A 23,606-nucleotide genomic window follows, 5' to 3' on the forward strand; every position below is an offset into this window, starting at 1 on the left:
TGCTTTAAACCTGCCAGAAAGACTCAAACAGCGTATGAGTGCAGAAAAAATATGGTTAAGATCATGACAGCAACATAAATTACTCAAAATGAATTGTTTCAGAAATTGTTGAGAGAAATTGAGCCCTGCTTCTGTTTCTAGATCCACAAACCCAGAGCAGTTTCTAATTATTGTGACAAATTCTCAATTCAAATGAAACATTGCTATATGACTGTACCCAGAACTAGATCAGATAAGAATCCAATCCATATCATACCCATAAAATTCTTTGTATATGATGTTAGCTCAATTCTTGATTTTCATTAAAGGTTATTAAAATGTAGTGAACATTGATTTAAGAATTAAAAAAAATTGCAGTTATACTCATTGTATGACATTATTAATGTAACTGTGACCCTTTGTTGAAGTCGCATTATACTGAACACTCACAAATGTAAGCCCGTCACAAAATGAATAATGATAGTATGACTAATAATGATACTTTGGCGATTAATAAAGCAGGTGAACTCAAAACTTAGGAAGACTGATAGGAAAATACCTAAGTGATTTCTGTTGTGCATTACAGAATTATAAATGGTCATGAATAAAACCTGCCATTAACAGCAAGGTAACAAACTGATGGACACAGCATCTGTAAAATCATTTGGACAAGTTTGTTATCAAAACAAAATTCATTTTCAAAAGCAAAACATTTTACCAAGTATGAAAGAGCTTAATTTGTTTTCAGACATGCTTTCAAATTTTGCTTATCTCCCACATTTAAGTCTGCTTTTCAGTTTTATTTTCATATAAAAATACTGAACATGCAATTAACAATTATTTATTATTTACTGCTACACTTAGAACGTCTTCTACCACTGTGGAGTAAAGATGTGAGCGAAAGGGCACTAAGAAAAGCTGTGGTACTTGCTACCTCTGAGCAGCTGCTATTGCTGTGATTATGGAATAGAGCTGACCTTCCTGATGTAGCTTCAGATTGACTTCCAGTATTGACAGCAATTTTAGTGGAATAACTGCTGAAAGATCTACTCTCTCAATACTTTAATAGTCTTTCCAACAAATCATTGCACTCTCCTGTTCTATTTTTATATACTTTGCAGTGTGATTTCTGTATTCCTCAAATTTATTTCAATCTCTTTCTTTTCTTTTGATGGAATCATCTGGGAATCATGTATTCAAGTGGCAATTGTTAACCAAATCTTAAAATGGTATTTAAATGAGATTTTTCCCCCAAATAGACCGTCAGCGAAGGTTTATTCATTTTTTTTAATTCATTTTGTTTTTACAACCATTTTGCTTGATAAACTTTTAGCTAGTATATTCAGCATCAATCAAGTTGACAAGGGTAAAAAAAATAGTCAGAGGACCTATCACTGTAATAAGCAACTTCTGGGCCACTTACTTTGGCATGCAGATAGTTTTATGAGTAATTCAACAGCATTATTTTTATTAATAGCTACTCAGTGGTTGGAATAAAAGGCTAATACTCAATCTTGAAACTAATAAACCAGAACAGATTTTGTAATTGTAGGGATTTCAGCTGCAGCACCCATGATCTTTTTATTACTAGATGGCAGGTCAGAGATACAATGCCCAGCTACTTGAAAGCAGAAACATGGTTTTATATTCAGAAGTGGATATAAATCTCATGGCTTGTCTGGAGATATTCTCATATTGCTTCACTGTATAAGCCTTGCACCAGTAGAACTGAGATCAGAATCCTCCTTCACTAAATCATAATCACAGACAAGAATAGGAAATTGCTAAATCTCAAATAATTTTACTTAGAATCATTGTATGTATATAAGCTTTCAGCAACTCTTTGAAGGAGTTAAATGCACTTGAACAGAGTAAACAAAATATGTCTGCAAGACTTTTTATGAAAAAAAGTTACATCTCAGACAGTTAAGATGATGCATTGTCTAGCTGATCATTTTGTAAGGTATTAGGTACTAGCACATCATTAGGAATCAAGCTTTAGTTAAATGGTACTCTCAGTTGTTCATAGTCTGTGAAACAATGAGGCTGAGAGTGAACAGGTGATGATTAAAACACAGCACTTCAGGAAAATTAAAACAGTTACTACAATAATTATAAAAAATACTTAGGCATTTTTGTTAATTGTTTAAAAAAAAACAAACACAAAGCATCTGGTTGAAGCTTTCTGTGTGTAAATATAAGAACCTGTTATTTGTGGTGGTTTTGCACTGGTAGGTAGCTCAGCTCCACCAAACCTCTCTCTCACTTCCCCTGCTCAAAAGAACAAAAAGACAAGGGGAGAAAATACAAAGAAAAATAGCTCATAAGTTGAGATAAGGACAGGGAAATTACACAACAATTACTCTCATGGGAAAAACAGACTCAGCATAAGGGAGATTAATATAATTATTGCCTGCCGATATCAGACTAGAGCAGTGAGAACTAAAAGAAAACTAAAAACATCTTCCCCTCTCATCCACCCTCTTCTATCTCATCCTTCCCCAAGTGGCGCAGGGCAATGGGAAATAGGGGCTGCGGTCAGTCCATAGTACTTCGTCTCCACTGCTCCTTCTTGGTCACTCTCTGCCCCTGCTCCACGTGGGGTCCCTCCCACGGGATGCCGTCCTTCCCAAACTGATCCTGCAGGGGCTGCCCACAGGCAACAGCTCTTCAAGAACTGCTCCCACATGGCTCCGTACCACAGGGTCCATCTGTCAGGAGCAAGCTGCTCCAGCACGGGTCCCCCATGGGCGGCAGCTCCCCCCAGACCCCCTGATCCTGCGTGGGCTCCTCTCCACGGGCTGCAGCTCTGGCCTGGAGTCTGTTTCTGTGGGGAACCTTGCGATCTTTTGTCTATTGCAAGCTCAAGCGATTGCTGCTAATGCTGACAGTGCCTCTGCTGTGCTGCTGTCACCTCTGGATTCTTCCTCTCTCCCCTGTTTCTGCACAGCCTCCCCACTTACCCTGCTCTGCTGGCTCTGATAAAGGAGGTCATCCTCCCTGTGACACTTTGGGTGCTGTGGCGACAGTATCTGGGGTGCAGGTGCTTACCAGATGTAATAGTGTGGCAACAGCAAATGTTGCAGTTATAGGAGGACTCTAAATAGGTATTACAGATGATTAGATGCATATTTAGAGTGTATCTGACATGGACGTATGTTTTTTGATTGTTAGACACTTTGTTTACTCTGTATTAAATAATCTTAATTTTGCAAAGGAATGGAGACTGGGTTGCAGCCCTGTGATTAGAGCTGCATGGCCAGAACAAGAACCAAATTGGAATTATCAGAACATATATCCATCATCAGACCATTATCCATGTCCAGGTGGAGACCAGTGATGAGTGGTGTTCCTCAGGGGTCAGCGTTGGAACCAGCACTGTTTAACACCTTTGTTGGTGTTGTGGACAGTGAGATTGAGTGCATCCTCAGCAGGTTTGCTGATAACAACAAGCTGTCATTCAGTCAATATGCTGGAGGGAAGGGATGCCATCCTGAGGGACCTGGACAGGCCTAAGAGTTGGGATTGTGTGAGCCTCACACGGTGCAACAAGGTCAAGGTCAAGGTCCTGCACCTGGGTCGAGGCAATTCCAAGCACAAATACAGATTGGGTGGGGAACAGATTAAAAGCAGCCCTGATGAGAAGAACCTGCCTGGGAGTGCTGGTTGATGAGAAGCTCAACATGAGTTGGCAATGTGTGCTTGCAGCCCAGAAAGCCAACTGTATCCTGGGCCACATCAAAAGCAGTGTGGCCAGCAGGTCGAGGGAGGTGATTCTCCCCCTCTGCTCTGCTCTCGTGAGACCCCACCTGGAGCACTGTGCTCAGCTCTGTGGCTCCCAGGAGAAAACGGATGTGGACCTATTAGAACAAGTCCAGAGGAGGGCCACAACGATTATCAAGGGGCTGGAGCACCTCTCCTATGAAGACAGGCTGAGGGAGTTTGGGTTGTTCAGGCTGGAGAAGAGAAGGCTCCAGGGAGACCTTATAGCTGCCTGCCAGTACCTAAAGGGGGTGTACAAGAAAGCTGGGGAGGGACTCTTTGTCAGGGAGTGTAGTGATAGGAGAACTAATGGCTTTAAACTAAAACAGGGCAGATTAGGTATTAGGAAGATGTTCTTTACTATGAGGGTGGTGAGGCACTGCAACAGGTTGCCCAGAGAAGCTGTGGATGTCCCTTCCCTGGCAGTGTACAAGTCCAGGCTGGATGGGGCTTTGAGCAACCTGGTCTAATGGAAGGTATCCCTGCCCATGGCAGGAATTAGATGATTTTTAAGGTCCCTTCCAATCCAAGCCATTCTATGATTTTATGAAAGCAGAAGATTGCAAGGAGAAAAGGATCAGAATGGAAGACTGTTGAGGAGGATTGTAAATACACTTAAGTGACCCTGCAGCTGGGAATGCATAAAGTCTGCAGAGTAGTAATGTAGAAAAGCACAGAGATTGTACCTACTGCTGTTTGTGTTCTGTGTGTTGGGCAAGTAACACATCTGTATATAGATAACATAGGTGTCTGGTAAACTGGCAGGTGCCCTATGGATGCGCATGTGCTCCCATCCTTGGTACAGATAAGATCAAAGAAGTACAGTGAGGATCGCAGCATGGTGGTATAAACAGTGCCTGTGCAAACCCTTGTTAAACAGGTGTGAACAACAGGCCAGTAACCTTCTCATGTGGACCGAGCTAAGCAGTGCCTGTATCTCAACTTGTGTGTCTCTGCCTGGGTACTGCTTCAGGGATTCCCCGTTTGCTGAGGTAATAAAAACAAATCTAGTCTTTGCTTTTTAGCTGTGGGTCTGTGTTTGCTCCTGGTGCCTGCCTGTGCTGTCTCACACACAAAGAAAACCAAGCTAGACTTTCATCACATTCTTAAAATTATCAGTAAATCTTGCCTAATAGAACTTTTTAAAAGATGCTTTAACTGAGGTGTCATAAAACTTCTAAAAATATAAGCTTAAATACCATGTGATACTTTCCAGCTGTGCTGGATCTGCAGTATTTTGTTTGCAAAGCCTTTGTGAATGCTACCAATTTACTTTCTTTATCATCACAATCTGGTAGCTGCCAAACTTTGCATGAGATAGTACTAAGTACTAATACAAAATGCATCTTAAAGAGAACTCCCCTCTTTTGAGAGCAGATATTTATTGCATGATTGGATTTCACTCAATCTAAAGTATTTGAATGGGCTATTTTTCTCCTCCTATGTGCAGCTTCTTCTGAACAAGAATAGCCAAATTGCTAATGGCTTAGTAAGTCAGTTGTAAAACACTTAGCTTTATTGGGGGCAAGGGGTGGAGGAGTAAGAGAAGGAGCATATACTAACTGGCTCTATAGCTACCCTGAAAGTAAATTAAGTTGCTTAATCAGTATAAATTTCCTAACTCCCTCATCGCCATTTGCTCCTTCTGGTGCTCTCTTCGCAATACCATCCTACTAATTAGTAGAGGATGGACTGCATTAATCAGGAATCCTGACAGCGAATTTGTGCAATATAATCATACAGAAATTTGGCTATACCTGTTTCAGATTCCTCAGAAGTCAATTCAGTTTGGGTAACCTTCAGTACCACTGAAGTCTATGTAATTGCTTTGGTTATCATCTAAATTGTATGTTATTAAAACCTTATCAAATATTATCAATGTTTGCTTTTAACATGCTTTTAAACCATGTCTGGATTAAAAAGCATAAAATTGCAGGCATTTCTATTTTTTTTTTTTATGAACTGTTAACTGTTTTTCATTATAAGCCTCAAGGAAAACCCATCAATTTCAGAAAAAATAACAGGAGCTTGTTCTTAGTGCAGGATGTGTTTGATCTTAGTGCAGTATGTGAACACGGAAAACTGGAAAAAAAAATCATGAGACTTATCTATTGAGAGTTACAAAAAACATAAAAATCTTCTGTTTTGCTAGTTGCTGAATTTGAGAAAGTATCAGAGGAAATTATTACATCCTTCCTTTTGTTCTTATTTTTTTTTCTACTCTTGAACATTGCACAAAATGGATTTTTGTCTAGTCTGTCTTCTTCTTTCTCTTTGTCAAGTCGATTATTTCTTTCTGTCTACGTCTTCAAAAGAAGGATGTGAGTAAGCAAATCTTCAGCCGGACACTCTCATGTGAAGACTAGAGCCCAGGGGACAGAAAATTAAGACACACAATATCATGAGATGTAATTTAATTTTAAGTTCTGACAACTATAAACATGTGCTTCAGTGAATACTTGTGACCTAATTATCAATTACTGAAGAGGATCTTTAAACAAATTGAAAATAGTCAGATACAGGAGAAAAAGTCCTCTAACTAGCCAAACAAGCAGAAAAAGAGAAAATGAACCAAAAAGTTTTAAAAACAAATGTTTGGGGTGTGTGTGTTATTTTGTACTCAGCCTAGTTTTCTTCTAGTCTAAAGTAAAAAGACTGGTATAAGAAGGGATACAATTATGCTTTGTTCTGCAAATGCCAAAAGAATGCTAGCACAGAAGCAGGATATGCTCATGGAAAGTAGTGTAGAAAGCAGTGTGGTTATTGTCAGCCACTGTGATGTATTAAAATCAATCCACTTTTAAAAACTAAACTGATAGGGCAAATAAATGTATTTTAACTGGTTACTGAGATCTTTCAAGCAGAGAATAGCATACCAGTTCATTAACAACAGTATTCTATGTAAGATTATTTCTGGAATAATAAAATATTAAGCTTAGGAGCTAAAAAGTTGAAATATGTTTTCTCTGTGAATTGCAGCACCTTCAATAACAAGAAAAAAAAAAGAAGTTTGAATTCTCTGAATCACTTCAAAGGGGAAAGTTCATGCACAGATAAAAACTCATTTGGCAAGTGAAAGGACATCCCTGAAATAAACTTATAATACTTAGGAGATGCTTAAATAGCAGAGATATAGTGGAAACAATTTCACTAACTCCTGTATGTGTTATATATGGTTCAGAGAAAGGAACAGAATAGAAGTAGAACACTGTCTTAAAAATAGCCAATCACACTGCTAAATTTCATTCTGCTCCACTAAGTTCACCAAGTGACCACAATTCTTTCTCAACACAATAGTTCTCCATGATGTATTTTTGGGTTGAATAGTTAACAAATTAACACACTGACTAGGGAAGGGAATGGAAAATGTGCAGGATATGGCACGTGGTAGCAGATGATCTTTTCCAAGGAGAACAGGTTAATGCTGAGTAATATTTCTGAGGTCCCACGCAAGAAAAATTGCTCTGAGTTATTCTTCAATATAAATTGACTATATTCTTCTCCTCTGGAGAATAATCATTAATAGGTATATACATATATATTTTCACTAAAAGAAAGAAATACAAAGCACTTTCACATTATGGGTTCTCTTTCAACATTTTTCTTTCAGAAAGTGTAGATATGGATTTAAAAATATTTAAAGCCACAGTTTCCATTAATCAGTCACATTTATGCAGGAGAATAATCATGTGCCCTTAGGTAATTGTATAAGGAAGCCAAAAGAGACATTATTCATTACCATTACAAGAAAGACTTGATGTAGATGTGGATGCCATACTGAACTTCCAGAGGGGAAGCCCAAGTGTAAAGAAATGAGATAATTACTTTGAATGACAAATGAAATGCCATTGTGAAGCTACAGGGAGAAAAAAAAAAGTCCAGTAGTTTCCTGAGTTTTAAATGTAATATTCTCAGTTAAGGGGGAATAAAAATACCCTGTGATTGAATTAATACACTCAGAAAAAGGAGTGTACTAACCACAAAAGTACAAGCAGATGGACCCATACCCAGATCACTGACCTCAGCTGAACTTTAGCTGCAACAGAAATTAAAACCAAAGCCCACTGTAGTACAATAACCTTGAAAGTACCTACAAGGAAATTAATCCTTAACCAAATCAATAATCCACAAACTGACAACAGAGCATTGAGCCAAGTAATTTTTCATTTGCACCACCTTTGCCCTCCTCAGTCTGCAGAGCACAGTTTAGTGAAGCTTCCAAGGCTCCATGTAAAGCTTCATTTCATTTCTCAGAATACCATCTTGTACTCCCTGCTTGGCAATTTCACTATTCACACAAGCAGAGTCCCTCAGCCTTCTTTGAAGGTTGTCTCCATGGACATCTGTGGTGTGTAAGACTCCTCACAGATTCGAGTCACTACTCAGCATGAACAAACAATCAAAAACCCCTCCACACTCCCAATCACATTTCCACAGTACAAAAAGGCCAGTCAGATTTAGAGATTGCTGTCCCAAGCAGAACAAGGAAGACTTTTTTTTTTCTTTTTTTTTATAATAATAGAAGCTTCATTCAGATGAAAAGATTTTTAAATAAAATATTTTTCATTTCACAGCCTTTTTCTTTGCAGACCTTGAGGACAGTCTGAGCACTTATAGCTGAATGGGATTTATTTGTCCAATCATTCAGACCCTATGGATCTTCCATTTTTGTTATCGTTTTCTCCCTTTTAAGAAAGTGAACTATGAAATGCTTCCTGTGTCAAGACATATTTATGCAGTTCCAACTGCTTTATTCTACTTTTCAGTTTCTAATTATTTTCTACAGCCTACACGTGGGTGCTATATTCAGGGTTTCAAAAGCCTAACAGGAAACAACTTTGACTAAGATCTCTTTTGTAGGAGTGATGGAATTGAGAGGCTGACTCAAAATCATAAAGAAAGCAAACAAAAAGATGTCTCTAAACAAGATGTCTCAAAAAGAGAATTTTGAAGAATCCTGAATCAATATTCAGGATTAGTTATCACATTATTAATATATTAGAATACATTTATATAATATTTTAGTTTATATATTCAAATATATTACTATTAAAAAGGAATTCCTACAGAGGGTTTCAAATCATCAGTGGTATAAAGAGAACTGCTGAAGAGGCTAGAAGAATAATTCCTCCCAGTGAGAAAAAAAGAAGAATGGCTTCATGAAGACAGTACAAAAACAAACAAACAACAAAAAAAAACACAACAAAAACAACAACAACAACCACAATTGTCATTTGGGTAGATCCCTAAGTCTTAGGACAACAGAGCATGAGGTTTTGGCAATGCCAATAACCAAAGCTTTAATTATTTAAAACAGGAGAGCCAAAACTTAATGAAGATGACAATGATTGGGAGTTTGACAAAAAATTCCAAACCAGCACGAGGCATTCATATGCTAAAAAGGTGAGGAAAATATCTTGAAGCTTCCATCTCCCATAAAAACTTTACATAATTTGGTTTAAAGCTAACACACATACCTTGCAAAGACAGAGATGTACAAGAACATCAGATTTAGAAAAAGAAGTCTTCTATAAATTAAACATCTCCAATTCATCTGCTACAGGAGAAAAGACAGAGACTTAGTTTAGGTTTTACGGATTTTAGGAAAATCGTATAATATCATATTTGAAGATGGTATAAAGTTTCAAAGAGATATATGAAATTATGAAATTATAGGTACAACTAGGATTTTGCATTACAAAAAATAAACACAGAAAATGTTGGAAGGTGTCTCTTGGAAGGATAAATGTTGGAAGGTGTCTCTTGGAAGCATAAGAGTGTTTGATAGTGTAGCTGACAAAGCTAGTGATATAAAAATATCGTTGAGTAGGACAAAAAACCTCTACAAACAAAGTGGTGAATGAAAAATATTGCTTTGAGCAAAATAATTAAAAATAATTTCAGAGAAAGGTTCTCTATTTATCTTGAGTTAATAAAGGTTGGACAAAAATGCACAGCTTTCTTGTACTGGTAATTTTTTTTCCACCAGTTATCTCTATATTTTTTTCCATTTCTGTTAATACCTTTCTATTTCTTTTACTCAGATTTCCTCTTTGTATTAGAGCTTGTTTGTCTCAAACTCCAGAAAACACTGGCAAATTAAATCTGCATAGTCTGGGATTATGAAGAACATGTGGTCGTGAAGTTAATTGCCACATTACTTTCATTAGTCCCTGTGTATTTGCTACAACAAATATCACAGCATTTGAGGTATGCACTGTGCATATTTGTCTAAGACCGGTATGGAACCTGACCTGTTTTTTTTTTTTTTTTTTTCTTTTTTTTGCCTCAAACAACTCAAGCAGGAGAGTGACGGACTGAGCCCTATGGAGGCAGGATGTCAGGATGCCTTTCTCCTCTCCCCCTTTGCAGTTGGAGACCATCCGTTTTGGGCAGATTGCTGGGGGCAGGAGAGGTGTGGAATCACTGAAAGCCCTCCCAAAGCTTCCAGAACACCAAACCACGCATGTATGAGACAGTTGTCACCCTGAGGGTGGTCCTGGAATGAGGAGACTTTATAAGGGCAGGAATGCCTGTGTGACAGTGTTGACCCTCCACCAAAGGATCAAGACTTTGTCTTGAGTAGACATTACTGGATCCAAGGTAGTGAAACCTCTCTTTCTCCTATCTCATTCTCTTAATATTTTCCTACAAGTTAAATGCCTGTGCTAAGCCCTATTATATATACCCTAAATATGACTCAGTGTGCTGTCTTCCTGCTATTTGCAATGTTTGTTGATTGTTGTTGGGCACTGCCAGTTTTGCTGTAAAGCAATTGGTGAGGGATTAACACCTGTGCCAAACACCTTTATCCACACATTTAATTGATTGCTGTTAGAAATAACCAATAAATTGTTTATAGTGTTCCTCTGAGTCATTGTAGTGGTTCTGTTGCCTCTGTGGCCCTGCATTTTTTTTTTTTTTTTTTTTTTTTTTTTTGCGGGGGGATTAAGAACCACCTCCCTTGCAACCCACCAAGTAGGACAAGACAGTATCATAATGAATGCCAGACTAATAACCCCAAATCCTGTTATCTGTTCAAGTAAGTTACTCTGTTGGTATGAATGCAGGGTATTTTACAAGCCAGAACACTAACAGCTTCCCAACAGCACATGTTCGTCTACTCTGTCCTGGTCAGGCCTCACCTGGAGTCCTGTGTCCAGTTCTGGGCTCCCTGGTACAAAAAAGACAGGGATCTCCTGGGAAGAGTCCAGCAGAGGGCCACAAAGATGATACGGGGCCTGGAGCAACTCCCCTATGAGGAAAGGCTGAGAGACCTGGGTCTGTTCAGCCTTGAGAAAAGAAGACTGAGAGGGGATCTTATCAATGTTTATAAATACCTTAAATGTGGGAGACAGAGGGATTTGGCCAACCTCTTTTCAGTGGTTTGTGGGGACAGGACAAGGGGCAACGGCCACAAAATGGATCACTGGAAGGTTTGCACCAACATGTGAAAAAACTTCTTCACGATGAGCGTGACGGAGCACTGGAACAGGCTGCCCAGGGAGGTTGTGGAGTCTCCTTCTCTGGAGATATTCAAGACCCATCTGGACGCCTACCTGGGCAACCTGCTCTAGGGAACCTGCTTTGGCAGTGGGATTGGACTAGATGATCGATGATCTCTTGAGGTCCCTTCCAACCCCTACAATTCTGTAATTCTGTGATTCATCTTTAGTAGGAGAACCTCATTGTGTGTCCTCAGTTCTAGGGGTAAACAGGAAATACTTCTTCCCCACATACCATCACACTTTTGATTTTACACTTCATTTGTCAGTACACTCCTAAGGAGTAGGGGATTAATTACACTTAACAGTTTCTGCATTCCTTCTCGTTCTGACAAAAACAATCTATGTCATGTCATTAGTCAGCATAATGTTTTAACTGTCTTTGTGAGTTGAGACCTTAAAACTCATGACAACAATTTAAAAAAGCAAATACAAGGTAGAGTTAAACTGTATTAGCAAAAAAAAAAAAAAAAGTAAAAAATGCCAAGAGTCTAATAACTTTGTCTCCTGTATTGATGTCTCTTTGAAAAATCGTTAGGCAAATTTGTTTGTCTCTGTAGTTTACATTTTACCTTAACAGCACATTTGTAATCATTTTCAATTATGTTTTTCAAAATAATCAACCACTGAAACATATATGTGAATGGGCATATTTAGAGACCTCCAGGAATGATACACCCTCAAAATGTCTCAGAAAGCAACAAGAGTGCTACAACCTGGAAACCCTGAAATCAGGTGTATATCAAATTTTTATTGAACTGAACTTCTTACAGAGAAGAAGAAAATGAAAATCATAGAATCACAGAATCATAGAATATCCTGATTTGGAAGGGACCCACAAGGACCATCAAGTCCAACTCCTGGCACCACACAGGTCTGCCCAAAAATTCAGACCATGTGACTAAGAGCACAGTCCAAACGCTTCTTAAACTCTGACAGGCTTGGTGCTGTGACCATGTCCCTGGGGAGCCTGTTCCAGTGTGCGAGAACCCTCTCAGTGAAGAACCTCTTCCCGATGTCCAGCCTGAACCTCCCCTGTCACAACTTGACACCATTCCTGCGGGTCCTATCACTGGTCACTACAGAGAAGAGATCGGCGCCTGTCCCTCCACGCCCCCTCGTGAGGAAGCTGTAGGCCGTGATGAGGTCTCCCCTCAGCATCCTCTTTTCCAGGCTGAACAGGCCAAGTGACCTCAGCTGCTCCTCATACGTCTTCCCCTCTAGGCCCTTCACCATTTTTGTAGCCTTTCTCTGGACACTCTCCAACAGTTTCACGTTCTTTTTGCGCTGTGGTGCCCAGAACTGCACACAGTCCTTGAGGTGAGGCCGCACCAGCGCAGAGCAGAGTGGGACAATCACCTCCCTCAGCCAACTAGAGATGCCGTGCTTGATGCACCCCAGGATACGGTTGGCCCTCCTGGCTGCCAGGGCACACTGCTGGCTCATATCCAGCTTGCTATCAACCAAAACCCCCAGATCCCTCTCTGCGGGGCTGCTCTCCAGTATCTTTTTGCCTAGTCTGTATGTATAGCCAGGGTGGTCACTTCCCAGGTGCAGGACTTGGCAATAATAAAATCTTCTTAGTCTTTCAAATATTTTAAGAAAATATATTACAGGCTCTAAACATGACAACAAATAGATTAATATACTATCTAGACTGTATTTAGATCATTTATTATTTGAAAATAAAAATGCAATGCCTGAATATTTATTTTTACAAACTTAAACTACCTAATAAAAATTGTCACAGTGATGATGTAATAGTTAAGAATAGCCCCAGATAGATAAGGAATAGCAAAGCAAGACATTCCTTGTATTTTGTACTTCTGTTATTTATCTGCTTTCTTTTCCAAAATTAGAAAATAAATACTCATTTTATGTATGCACAGCAAGTCTAGAAGTACTGTGCTTATCCCTCTCAACTATGCAGTCTATCACTTCTGCAGCTGATTCATGAATTTCAAGAACAGCATAACTGAACTTGTGGTCCTATATTCAGTCTTCCAATGAAAAAGTCTACCAGTCTACTACAGATGTAGTCTGATATCTTCTTTTGGACATGGACTACCCTGAATCAGAAACTCAGAAACTTTGTCATTCCATCTAATGAAGAGGTTGTCATGAAAATATTCAAGAATTTTTCCATATACTATAAGAGCTTCTACAGTCGACCTTCCAAGATGTGCTCTCTTAGCTTAGATTTAAATTAGATACTTAACACCAATATTAAAAAGGCCAGGGCCCCTACTAAGGGGTTTACAGGACATAAAGCCAGTGTTTCAGAGCAAGTGGAGCAGAATTGCGGAGGCCATATTATATTTCAAGGGAAAGCAATTCTTAAATGCAGGTGATAAGTCAAGGTTCTAAAGCACGGGCTGAATGTTACATACATATAATGTATTAACGTACAAATTCTTTCCATATGAGGTTGGAGATCAAAAGATATCTTGTAGTCAAATACTTCACAAATCTTTTTTCTTTTTGAAAGCTCTTCAGAAGTCCTGTATTCTTTGAAACTTCTAATTCTTTTCCTTATTTGTTCTGAAAGAATATTTATATTAAAAATATAGGTCTTGGGAGAAGATATATATATTTTTTTCTTCCTGGGCTTCCATGCTTTAGATGTTACTTCATAGCAAAATACAAAAACACAATTAGTTGGATTCACCAACAGCAGAAGCTAATGTTCTCTATTCTCGTGTGATAAAGCTGAATGCAGTTTGGGTGACTCATTCTCTCCAAAAAAAAAAAATAAATTAGAGATCATTATTCGGTCTCTTAATACTTGCAATTAATGTGCGTACACGTAAAATCACTGGATTGCATCTGAAGTTGAAAAGGTTTGAGAAAACAAAGAAGACCGAAAGGCCTGGCTTATCATTGCTGCACAACTTTTATGTTGGTTTAGCTGCACTGTTTTTTCCATGACTGATATAAAACTAGTATGAAGCAACTACTGAGTATTCCACAGAGCTTAATTTGAGCTGATGAGGTAGATCATTCTGTGATCACTATCAACTCTTACAACAACATATTCTGAGAAGGTACACAACAATCACTATTCAAGGTTTATCACAGCTTTATAAGTTTTTTGTTTGTTTGTTTTTTTCAGCTTTTATTATGGAGCAATTAACATGGCCTTTTGAAGCCAACATACTGGAAAAGTAATCACAGACTTTGTGATGTAAGAACAAAAGCTGTTAAATGAGCCCAAAAATCAGAGTTTGAGGAAAATTTTAATTCTCGGTCAGGAGCAAAAAGTTGCAAAGGAGAAATTTTAGGGACATTTCTAAAACACAGATAACATAATCTTCTTCTAAAGTAGCAATATCAATTGTGATAATACAGTAGATTTGATAATCAGTCCTTTGATATGTCAAATACACCTGTCTGAATGTAGAAGGTGGATCATTTTTTCTAAACAGTAAAAATGTTTACACTTTGATATAGAACAAGTTTGCCAAATTAAGTTTACTACTATTTTAAAGTGCAAATGGCAACTGAAATTGAATCAGAAGAAAATATGGTTCTAAATTCTATGTCTAAAAGAATCTCAAATATTCTTTAATCTAAAAGAGAACCTCAATTCATATTCTGAACTGTTAAATTTTGCAAAGACTTGTTTCTTTTCCATCAGAGTAAAATAAAAGACCTACCTGTAGTTTACATGCACTCTTCGGTGTATGGATTTGTCAAGTTTTTAATGTTCTCATCTAAATACTTCTCCATTTTCTGTACAACTGAAGGGCTAAATAATTGTTCTATTCAACCTTCGCCTAAACAAAGTGACTGAGTGTAAAGGGGGGAAGAGGAGGAAGAAACTAATGAATTATACAGATTAGCATGAGAACAAGTAACGGAAGATAAGAAAGTGGGTGGCCATATTTCATCTCTCAATGAGTGTTACCTAGGAGACAAAGGACTGAATGATTGCATAAATGACCCTATGCCTGTGGATTTAGATTGATGAAATTATATAGGACTGCAGTTTATGCAGAACAAGGAAGTAGATTGTCAGGGGCACTGTTTATTAAGTGAAATAGAAAAGCCTGAAGCCTATTTTCATTCTGATGACTTTTTAAAGCACTTATTATCTAAGTCTTCTGTCCTTATCTAAGTTTCTGACCTAACAAAACTGTGGGATAAAAACTAACCAGCTACCCCTTCCAGCTGACTAATCACCCTTTTTAAAGACTCTTGTAGAGGACACTAATCATTGACTGAACTTCAGCTCTCATCAGCAGGACTCAAGTTGGTTCCCACAGACATACAGATGGTATTGTTAGGGCAGCATTTTGATGAATAACAAGGAGTTCATTATCTGTATCTGCTGGACTTCTAACAAAAGCAACCCTGTAGAATAAACCATAGTGTGCTCTCAAATATGACGATGAACAGATATCACTCATTAATTTTACAGTAGAGCAAGCTAGTAACACATAATCTGATATTGATATAGTAACCTTCATAGAAATTTGAAGTGGTCATCAAAACAACGATAGTGTTTGCTACCTCTTCACAAAATAAGCCTGAGAAACTCAGAGAAACACTTGCAAGAATTCAAAAGGCATGTTGCCTCAGTACAGCAAAAATGTCTTTTTTAGATGTGTTCCTAATCCCCAAATTTGCAAAGCTTTAGGAGGCAGCTTTGACTATTTCCAATGATTTTCTAAGTTTTTTTTTTTTAATTTTCTGTACAAGTAAAAACTTACATATGCTTGAAATAAGGAGGAAATAAACAGATAAGTATTTGAAAAGGCATAGGAAATAATATTTGTGATGAAACTCAGAGTGGTCAAAATGAGTCATATTGAACAATCCCTCACATGTTGGCCAAAATATAATGTTTGGGAAAGAATATAAAAATGTAGCAGTTATATAGTTAATGGAATCTGGATCAAAATCTTTACTTGCAGTTTCTTCATTTTTAAAAGTACCATAAATTGAGCAGCTGCAGTATTGAAATCAACAGCAGACTCATTTTGAGAAAGAGGTTTTAATAGTATTTGGATTAACATATATATATATATATTTTTCAGAGCAACACAAACTGGGCAAATACACTTCTGGTCTTAAAAGTTTTAGTAGACTGCTACTGAACCACTACAGTTTCAATATAATCTGTTCCCATGTGATACTTGGAAGAAATGCTATGTTGCCACCCTCATAGAGAGATTTTTGTAGATCGTATTTCATCACTATGGAACATTCAAAATGATATATAGATGATACCATAATCTTCACTTTAGCTTGGTCAAAACTAATCTAGAATATTCAGAGGTGAAAAAAACATTGTGACTGTCTTATGCATCTAGGTATTTATTCATCATGAACTTCAAAACAAAGAAAACTAATCTCACTACCTGTTTTTGGTTGATGTATCCAGGTTTTGGCAGCAGAGGGGCTGCAAGGAGTCCTCTGTGTGAGGAGATGGAAGGCTGCTGTGTTTGGGACAGAAGCCAATTCCAGCTGGTTCCAGAGAGCTCTGCAACAGTGTCCCTGAGGCCCCACCTGAGCCCACCAGCAACACTGATGATGCCACTGGGAAACCATGTTTAAAAACAGATAAAATGCTGCACATCTCCTGCGGAAGAGATTACACTGGAGAAGGTTTATCCTGGGGGACCCACACAGTTTGCGAATGGCTACAGCCTGTAGGAAGTACCCATGTTGGAGCAGGGGAAAAGTCTGAGGAGCAAGGCAGCAGCAGAGAGCAAGTTTTATTGGGGAGGCAGGAAACTTGTTTCAGTTTTTGTCTTTGTTTCTCACTATCCAACTCTATTTTAATTGATAACAAATTAAATTAATTTTCCCAAGTATAGTCTGTTTTGCCCATAACAATAATTGGCATGTGATCTCCCTGCCTTCATCTTGACCAATGAAATTTTTCATTTTGCTTTCTCCTCATGTCCTGTTGAGGAAGAACAGAAGAGCAGTTGGTTGGGGATCTTGGCAGCAAGCCAAGGTCAACCATTCTACAACCTTTATCAAACTCTACTTCTGCACTGTAGGCTTCTCTAATGTGAGATTCTTTAGGTCAGTACTTTCCAAATATTTTTGTTGTTGTTGTTGCTGCAGCCACCACTTCAATGGTAAAAGACAAGAGCTAGCTGAGAAATAAGAACACATTCATGTGATGATCATGTATGATCATGAGTTTGCTGATGCCTGCACATGAATTTAATTGCACTTGCACAGAAGTTAAAAGCAAAACAGCTATTTTCACAAGTTCCTTATATGCATATTTATTCTGTATTGCAAAATTCATTTTGTAGTATTGGAGAATTCACTTTAGAAATGTGTTTCATCTGAAAGAATAATAATAAAAAAAACAAAACTCCCCAAACTCCCTGGTTTTAACAGGTGTCAGCAACCTTTAAGGCTGTATCAGTTGCAAATCTGACTAACGCTAGCTAGCACTGATCCAGGGAAATGCTGTTCATCCCACTTTCCAACACCTGTCTGTAACCTTTCTGATGGGGGGGCAGGAAAGAGCTGTGAAACACCCTGATTCAGCAAGAGATTCTTTCTTGTAGCAAAGCTGTGTGGTAGGGATTCAGGATAGTTTGCAACCCGAAAGGCAATATGCAAAAAGTACCCCTTCACTAGTTTACAGATAAACTGCACAGGATGCCTGCCTCTCCTTACATGGCTGGATAAGACTCTTTATGTAACCTTGGTTAATCCCAGTTGCCAGTCTGTTAAAATAATACTAAAGAACAGCTTTCTCTGGCTTCCAGAAAAGTGTCTTAACCATCTTTGGCTTGTACATTTTCATTCCTTTTAGGCAACTGCTAAAAGATTGCAACTCACTTCAGAATAGGCCCAGACTGCCAAATCACTGCAGTTGCTGTTTCTGCAGTTACCAGCCAGTAATGACAAGAGCTGGCAGCCTGGGACTCTCCTGCCTTCCCTCCAGTCATGTCAATTCTTAGTATTTTGCAGCAAGAGGGGCCAAAAAGGCAGCTTCTCTGTGAAATGTATGATAAAACTGAATGAAAGTCAAGGCCAAGAAAGCTATCCTATGTCAGTCTGGTAACAAGAAATAGCCCATCTTCATCTAGTTTCTTGGCCATAATAATTGAGTTGTTCACAGAATCACAGAGTGGCTGAGGCTGGAAGGGACCTCTGGAGATCATCTAGTCCAACACCCCTGCTCAAGCAGGGTCACCTAGAGCATGTTGCACAGGAAGGTTTCATCTTCTCTACACCCTCCCAGTAGGCAGCTGTAGTCAGCAGAGAGGCCCAGCCCTGAGCTTTCTGTCCTTACTTCTCACCAAAGGAGTGTCCCCAGCCTGCCCTTATATGCTGTGTGCTCCAGTCCCTCAGTCCCTCAAATGTCCTGGGAGGGCCCATACTACATACATCAGTAACTTTCGTACACTGGAGAGACCAGAAGAGGATGCCGCAGTTCAGATGCAGTAGCAAAAATGACACCAAGTAAGAGAGGAAAGTCATTTTACTGTTGGTTTATTACTATTATTAATATTGCAATTTGTTGCCCAGTCTTGGGAAGAACCACTAATGAAGCATCTTGAATGGACTTAACGCTTCACTCCCGTGCTTTTTCCTGGCAGACCAGAAGCCTTCTGGTTCTCCAGAGGAACGCTTGTCTCCATCACTGCTTTGACTGATCTGTTGTTGTTCCCTGTGCACCGCCACGGAGGGCACGACTTTGCCTTCAAGCCCTCGTTGGGCAGCCTTCTCTTTCCCACATGGAGATACCCAAGGCCCAGCATGGCCCTCTGCAGGAGGCCTCCTGTTGCCCTGTGCAGTAGCCCAAAGGAAGCCAAGTCCAGACTTGCCCGCTCCCTGGGACATTGTACAGAGGAGATGCCTCCTCTTCATGAGAGGTGGGGATGGGGAATAGGGGGTGGGAAGGGAGGCCATCCTGCAGGCAAGCCTGTGAGATGCTAATGGATGGCCCTTCTTAATTCATCGTGGGGATGGAGGCTGTGCTGTGGACAAGGAGCTCTGTGGGCGCTCCTGCGATGACGATGTTGTGGCCTCGCAGATGGGAGCCCTGGCACGATGCTGTTCTGCCACATCAGCTGGGTTGGAGGTGGATCTACCCCAATGGTTCTTCCTTCTCCTCCTGAGGTGGATCCACCTCCATAGGCTTCTCATCATCTGCCATGGTGATGGGCATTGCTCCTCTTCCAGTGGCACTCCTCTGTCCCCACTTCTTCTCTGGTTCCAAGATCCAATTCTCTGTTGTCCTACAGAGCCAATGACAGACACTGCTCCAGGACCTCTTCATTCCAACCATTGCTGGGTATCACAACCAGAGGGGCCTGGAAGCTCCGTGAATGGTGGGCCAGGCACAGAGGGTTTTATAGGGCCCTGAACAAAATTTGCTGCAGATGCCACCGTGACAGCAGGAAGCCTCTGTGATGGCCCCTGTGATGACCTGCCATGGCCATAGTCCAAAACGGCCATATTGGGAGTGGGTGTCTGCGGCCTGAAAGATGCCTTCATGCAGAAGGAGGAGGAGCACTGGGGGGCTGAGGGCCCCTTTCCTGGGGATGGCTCTCCTGGGCCATTTTGCTTGCCAGAGAGACGGCTGCCCCTTGGGCGCAGGGACCGCCCTCCGCCTCCACTCCTGTGCCCGGGCCTCCAGCTCGCTCCTCATTCCCTGCCTGGGTCCCTGTGCCACAAGCACACCGGCCAGCCGAAAGCGAAAGGGGGCCGCCTGGCGGCCGCCGGGAACCACTGCTCGCCGCCGGGGCGAGGCGGGCGGGCGGTAGCCGGGAGCGGGAAGCGCGGCGACATCTAAGGATGGCGGCCGTGTGAGGGACCAGGTGTCGCGAAATGGCGGCGGCGCAAAGGAGGAGACGTCATGTAATGTCTGCCACATGAGGGAGGAATTGTCACGTGATGGTGGCTGCGTGAGGGAGGAGACAGCGCATAATGGCGGCTGTGCCGTGCCATGTCCGTGCTGATGCAAGGTGCTCTCCTTTCCTGCTCCCCACCCTCGGCTGTAGCAGCCTCCCTGCGCCCTTCTCTGCCGCTTCCCTTCGCTCCCTTCCCTGTGCTCCTAAGGCGGGCTGGGAGGCAACACCTGCGCTGGAGGGCTGCTGTGAGGATGAAGCCCTCATCTCCAAAGTTGGTGGCAGTAGGGTGATGGTTGGACCAGATGATCTTGAAGGTCTCTTCCAACCTTAATGATTCTATGATTCTATGAAAACTCAAAAGATGACATGTTTACACAGCTAAATCAGGAGAGTTATTATTGACCATTTCCCTAAACATAATATAGGGAATGATATAATGCATTATAAGCCAACCCACCTTATTTATTTATTATTTTTAATTGTAATTTCTCAGTTTTTCAAACAGCTTAGATGGAGTTCATAAATGTAGTTAGTTTTGACCTTGGACAACTTGCTAAATTTCCAATTTCCTTCAACTTTGTGAAATCTTATTGTCAAGAATTTAATTCTGGTTGTGATGAAAAAGGTTTTCGAGTGAAAAGTGATCAATTTCAGTTGTAGGATTGTTTAAAAAAAGATAAAAATGTGCTGCTGCATTGGAGACCTGAGGATAAAAACGAGCCAATGGGGGAAAAGCAAAACACAGCAGAAGCTGCTTAAACTACGTGTTAAAATGTGGAACTAGATTCTTCTAGAATCCAAAGGCCAGACTGCTAGTAGAATACAAACACTGGATATTGCTGTTCGCAGCCTAATAGAAAAGTTGTGTATTAAAACTTCATTTCATATATGTGAAATGGAGAAAAGAAAAAGTAGTTTAACAGATGAGTCACGAATGAACAATATTAGGAAATTCTATTAGTCAGACTCCCAAAGCTTCAGTCTGAAGGAACAGAATGAACAGAATTTAATGATGTGCAAATTATCAGATTGCAAACAAAATAAAATATTTATTAAATATTTTACAAAGATTTTTTATGATGAGCTAAGTCTATTAAAGTTATTAAAATTATGGTAAATCTCACTGATACTCTTGAAATCAGTTACATTCTTTCTAAAGTGGTATGGTGGATATCAATTAATTTCATTTGAGTTGCAAGTTACAAGAATTTATAAGGAGGTTAAAATTTAATATGGTTTAAAAAGCCTACTATGTATATGGACACTTACACCTGTCAATATAAATTCTTTCAAGCTGGAGATCCTCTACCTCACTGAAGCATGTGAATTGCGGTTATAATCGTAGAATAATTTAGTTTGGAGGGGATTTCTGGAGGTGTCTAATCCAATCTCCCGTTCAAAGCAGGGCCAGCTTCCAAGAAAGCTCGTATTTCTCAGGACCTTGTCCAGTCAAGGTTCAAAAATTTGCCAGGATGGATACTCTATAACCTCTCTGGGCAACATTTCAGGTCTTTATTCCTCTTGTTGTGAACAGTTGCTGTAAAAAAGCTGAATTTAAGATACATATATATATATACATTTTGAAAATGTATACTACTACTGTAAACCTGACAGAATATTTACAATTCTCTTTTGATTATTATTTTTCCTTAATCTATGCTACCAATCAACTATTTCAGTCATCAGTTCAGTTCAACATTTGAGGCATTTATTTGTTTATAACTAATATAAAAAATTCTCTGCTTTTTATTGCATGCCTTGCCTCCTTACTTGGAGTTGCTAGTCTTCATTACTATGGGATTTGCTGTAAAGACAACACAGGTAGAAGTGTTCATCTGGATTTCATCTTGTCAAAGTTTATGATTTCAAACTATGCTTTCAGTTTTTAAACTCACCATTTAATTCTTATACATGTATCTGTCTCCATATTAACCTGAATTTACAGATTTAAAATCCTTAGTAGGTGAACTTATGCCTAACCATATATCATGCAAGCAATTGTGTATTAAACTGTTGAAAGTGTTGCTGTGGTTAGAACAGACACATTTTTCACATACATTTTCCATGATTTGTATTGTCTCTTAACATTGTTCTTTTGCAGATAAGTGCTTTATCAGCAGACAGTTGTCATTTTATTCCAATAATGATCTTTCCTTGATGGTGATGACAGTGTCCACCTCATCATTTTTTTGCCTGTTTGGGCACCCTATGGAACTGGATCAGAATTCAAAGTTGCATAGTAATTAGGCAGGTGTTTAACTGTAACACTGAACAGCAAACAAGGTCTAGAGTTACTGGTTTGGAACAAAACAAAAACAAACAAACAAAAAAGGTGACCTAGAGCTTCCTATGAGTACTGCCTGAAAGAACAAGAGAAAGCTTTTGGAAGAGAGAAAACGTACGTATCCAAAAGTTGAGACCACCACATTGGTTCTGATCTGTTTCTCAATACCCTGCAGATCATTTTGCAAAGTGACAGAAGCACAATAAAATCTGTTTATATAACAGGATAGGAAGTATACTAGGGGTAGAAGAGGAAAGTTGGCTAGTGATATGATTTGGCATGATGAAAGAAATAGCAGAAGGAAGACTGCCAGTAAAGAGAGCTTAGGGTAGGCCTGTGAATAGCATGCAAGCTGGCCTTCATCCATGACTTTGCCAGCTTTCCTTGCACTATCAGCCTTGGCAGTTCCAGTTTGGTAGTCTTTGACTCTGCAAGCATTGCAGCTGGTCTTAATGACAGGCAAATCTGCTTGAAAAAAAAGAGACATATTTCACCTTGCCATTTTAAGAGAGAAATATAAGCTGCTCTTAGAAAAATCTGAAAGTGCTCTAAAGAGTTAAGAACTGGCATAGACTAACAAAGAAGAGAAAACTTTTGCTTGCAGTCATTCACCCATTTCTTCTAAGCTTCAGTAGAATGAAAGAAATAAAAGAATTACACAAATTTGCTGTTGCTTTCTTTAACTTCAGCAAGACCTGCTTGAGTATGTCCATTTTGTCAACTCTGCAGAAGGCAAAAATGTACAGATTTTTGAAGATTACTTGCAAAAAGTGAAAATGAAAGATGATAGTGCTGTCAAAGCACGTACAAACAAAACAGATGAACTCTTTTTCTTTCAGCACCTGACTGTACTGCAACCAGACAAATAGAAAATTTGATACTACTGTGACAAATCAGGTACGTCTACTTTAAGAGGCTAAACTTTTTTTTTTTTTTTACTTGCTACCTAAGTGCTTCCCTTTACATCTGATCTAGTGAGATTATTTCTGCCATGCACACCAGGTCTGTGCCACACCAGTTCTGCCCTTCTCACTGTATCGCTATTAAGCAAGCACACGGTGAAACATGCTGTAAAAATAATGACAGCAGGATCCTGACCTATGCTCAAATTGTTCTTTCCTCATGTATTCAGTCAGTGAACTGGAACAATCTGTAAAGTGGAAGTCTTGATTCTGCTGACAAGCTTTTCAAGCTTGATGTCCAAAAACCACAGCATTTACCCTGTCTACCATTTTATGGATG

The 23,606-nt window shown here is 39.6% G+C and overlaps 1 long non-coding RNA gene across 9 annotated transcripts in view; it reads left to right on the forward strand.

The window, feature by feature from the left end:
- The window catches only part of LOC310903388, a 78,195-nt gene that overhangs the window by 42,107 nt on the left and 12,482 nt on the right, over positions 1-23,606 (forward strand). For 2 of the 9 annotated variants that reach the window (XR_014587497.1, XR_014587499.1), the window contains 4 exons: positions 4,622-4,733; positions 10,047-10,344; positions 16,633-21,901; positions 23,204-23,261. This is a non-coding gene — a long non-coding RNA (uncharacterized lncRNA). Of the gene's footprint in view, positions 1-4,621; positions 4,734-10,043; positions 10,345-16,632; positions 23,262-23,606 lie in introns of all 9 variants that reach the window. The other 7 variants (XR_014587494.1, XR_014587501.1, XR_014587498.1 and 4 more) reach the window with 4 other exon arrangements.

This window comes from Anser anser (assembly GCF_964211835.1).
Source record: "Anser anser genome assembly, chromosome: 8".
Lineage (NCBI taxonomy): Eukaryota > Metazoa > Chordata > Aves > Anseriformes > Anatidae > Anser > Anser anser.